We start from the raw sequence: 3,937 nt of genomic DNA on the forward strand, positions 1-3,937 counted from the left end.
ATTAGCGCGTACGTCAACATGCTCATCAAACAAAAGCATTATAATATTTATTAAATATTTTAAACTTAAATCTAATAAAACAAAGGTTAATGCATAATTGTAAACATAATAGTTAATACCTAATTTCTAATTTTCACCAGCTGTCTTAGAACTCCACTGTAGCTATAGTCATTCATGATCATCATTATTCATTACTCACATCACATCACATCCGTTTACATGCCATCATTTATATGCGCCACATCACTATTGTTGAAGAGACATTCACGATCACCACCAACAAGTAAGTCTCAATTCTTTTAATTTATGTGTTTAATTTTTTTATCATTTATCTCTCTTATTGTCACATCTCACAAGTAAACCAAGATTTGGTCATTTTGTGTAGTGGAAGTGGTGGCCTATACTTGAAGACAACTCTGATGTTTTTATTGATTTTATAAAATTCTTGCGCAGAAATCTTTCTTAATTGAAAATTTAAATTGGTATTATGTTTAATTCATTTTATTTGGCACATTTTTAAACTAATGGAAGCAAACATGTCAAGTGCTAGACCACAATTAGTGGTTGTAGTCCATGTGGATGATAATGGTCAAACAAGAAATGTTATTCCAAATGGGCCATCAAAAAGAGAAAGAACTGGAAAATTAAGATCTATTGTCTGGGATCATTTTGAGAAAAAGATAGTTAATGGGGAACAAAAAGAAGTATCTAACTATTGCAATTCCAAGTTGGTATCAAGGCAAAATGATGAAACAAAGCATTTGCACAACCATATGAAATTATTTTTCATGAAAAAGAAAAAAGATATAAATCATTGCATAGCAAAGTTGAATACTGTTAAGGATCATAAAAGACATTCAAAGGTAGAAACTTTTATTTTTAATCAAGATGTCACAGGAAAAACAATTACACATGCAATCGTCAAGTATGAGTATCCATTAAATATTGTTGATCATGAGGGATTTAGAGAGATATTATCCTCGCTTAACCTAATGTGGAAGCATGTGTCCCAAAATACAATTAAAAGAGAGAAATTGGATTTGTACGAGAATGAAAAGGCTAAGAATTTGAATGCCTTAGCGACTAATCAAAGTAGGTTGGCCATCACAACAGATATGTGGATTAAGGATACCAAAACAAAAGGGTACATGATAGTTACTGGACACTTTATTGATGACTCTTGGACGTTACTGAGTTTAGTTTTGAGGTAAGGTCTTTAATTTTTTTTTGTATTTAAATTATTTTTTTCTTAAATGTTAACTAAAACAAAATTTGATAAAATATATGTTTTTTTTTTCCTTTCCTTCCTGTAGGTTTTCATGTAAAAAGTTCATATACTAGCTTAAAGCTTTGTGACACATTATTGAATTGCTTGATGGATCTCAACCTTGAACATAAGGTATCTTCTATGACTGTGGACAATTGCTCTGCCAATGACCGCATGACTGTGGGCAATTGCTTTGCCAATGACCGCATGATGGAATATCTTTTGATTAAGCTTAATAGAGATGATTTCATCTTGCATGGACAAATATTTCACATTCTTTGTTGTGCCCATATATTAAATTTGATTATTAAAGAAGGGATGAATATGATTAGTGATGGAATTGCAAAAAATCATGAGAATGTTGTTTTTTGGACTAGATCATGTAAAAAAAAGAAGTTCAAAGAATTTACTAGTCGTTCGATGTTAAATACGATAAACAATTAGTGCTTGATTGTCCTACTAGGAAGAATTCCACATATCTTATGATTTAATTTGTTTTCAATATAAAAATATTTTTTTTCGATTAAAGCATATTGATGGACAATATAATGGTTTGCATAGTGAGGAAGATTAGTAGTTTGCCACTATTTTAGAAGAAATTTGAAAAGCTTTTATGATGTCACTGAGTTACTTTCAGGAACTCAGTATCCGACATCGAATGTATTTTTGCAACTTGTGTGTGAGATTAAATTATTTTTACAAGATTGTCTTTTATTGCCTTGTGATAGGATTCAACATATGGCTTCAGTTGATGTTGAAATTTGATAAATATTGGCAAGATATGAGTGGAATTTTGGGTGTGGCCTGTATTTTTTATCCAAGGTATAAAAATAAGTTCATTGAATAATTACTTTTCTATGGTTTATGGTGATGACAAAGAGTTACATGTTGGAAAAGTGGTCGCCCTTTGTGGGAATTAGTGGAAGAGTATCAATTGAAGTTTCCACCAACTGTTTATTGCTCTGATTATACTGGTAGTAGTTCTTCTTCTACTAGATCTACAGGGGATTCTTATAAGAAAGCAACCAAATGGATGACGAGGTTTGATGATTATGTAAACAATGGAGATTGTGCAGCTATTGCAAATGAATTAGATTCATATTTGGAAGAGAAGGTTATAACACACGTAGAAGATTTTAATCTTTTGAGTAGGTGGAAGATAAATGCACGTAGGTATCCCATATTAGCTTGAATTGCTAGAGACATTTTGGTAATTTCAATTACAATTGTTGCTTTCGAATCAGCTTTAAGCACCAGTGGCGGAGTTGTGAGCCCACACTGTAACAAACTTCATTCAAGCATATTAGAGGCCTTAATGTGCTGTCAAAGTTAGCTAAGAGCTTACAATGGCGATATGAATTTATTTTGCATTGCAATTATATTATACAACTATTAATATTTTCATTTATAAGTTACATTACTTATATTATTTTTATCATTTGAGGTTTGAAATCTAAAGCTATCTCTCAATTTGCCACATCCTTGAGAAAGAACAAGAATAGCATGAGGTGCAAAAGGTAAATAGTTTTATTAAAAATATTAATTATATATCTATATTTATTTTATTTATTTATTGTTGATATAAAAGTAGTTTCTTTTTCTTTTTATTTTAGGATTATGAAGATTGACAAAGATAATTATTTTGATAATTTATATTTTACATGTGACTTTTATAATGGATCAATGTTAATGTAGGATATATTTCAAACTTTACTTTTATTTAATTTTTTATTTTAATATGATTAAATTAAAATCGAAAACAAAAAATGTATTAAGTATTTGGGGATTGAGGACCCTCGGGGATCCCCTATTAGTATTCGGGGAGGGAATAAAGATTTTCTGAAGCAATTTTGACGGGGATGAGAATAGAAAATGGACATACGTAAAATATTGGGGATGGGTATGGGAAGATTGGTCCCCTCTCCTCCCCTCCCTATTGCCATCTATATTTTTTTGTCTTTTCCAACTTATTTTTCAGCCAACGGTTGTGGAAAAAAAAAAAGAGTTTTCCCAAAGACAAGTCAAGCTTCTACCAAGCTACAATCAACAAAAGCAAACATAACCCAACTTAGATTGAAAAATACATTTAAAAATGCAGCCATCGAGGTCCAGGTTTTGCCATCATTATTTGGGTCTAAACAGGTCTTGCTAAACACAAGGATGCTCACCTTCAAATTTTGAAATCCTTTCATTGGGTATTGTTAGATTCATGAAGCTAAAACATTTCTTGGTTTCTCATCTCTGGAATGGAAATTTCTTTGAGACCTTTTTTCATTGGTGTCTTTCCCTCAAGTTCCTGAGAAATGCGTTGCATTGTGGGTCGAGATTTGGGTTTAGAACGCAAGCAAGCTAATGCTATAGTTTAAACAAGAATAATATCTTGAATAATCTTTTGATTGATTGGAGGCGAGAGACGTTGATATAAAATATCGATCAACATGATTTTTGGGCCCGATGATGATGATAATGACAAGAGAAGTTCTCCTGGATGTGTTCCCATTAATACTTCGAGTGCCACTACCCCAAAACTATAAATAACACATTTCTCTGTCACAACCATAGTATAGACAAGTTCTACATGAAAAGAAAAGTGTAAGATTATGTCTTCAAAAATAAAACCCTAGAGTGTAATGAGAAACAGAACCCAATAATTTGTTCACCTAGGGCAAT

The sequence above is a fragment of the Citrus clementina genome, unplaced genomic scaffold (genome assembly GCF_000493195.1).
Source record: "Citrus clementina cultivar Clemenules unplaced genomic scaffold, Citrus_clementina_v1.0 scaffold_6, whole genome shotgun sequence".
In the NCBI taxonomy this organism is placed as follows: domain Eukaryota; kingdom Viridiplantae; phylum Streptophyta; class Magnoliopsida; order Sapindales; family Rutaceae; genus Citrus; species Citrus x clementina.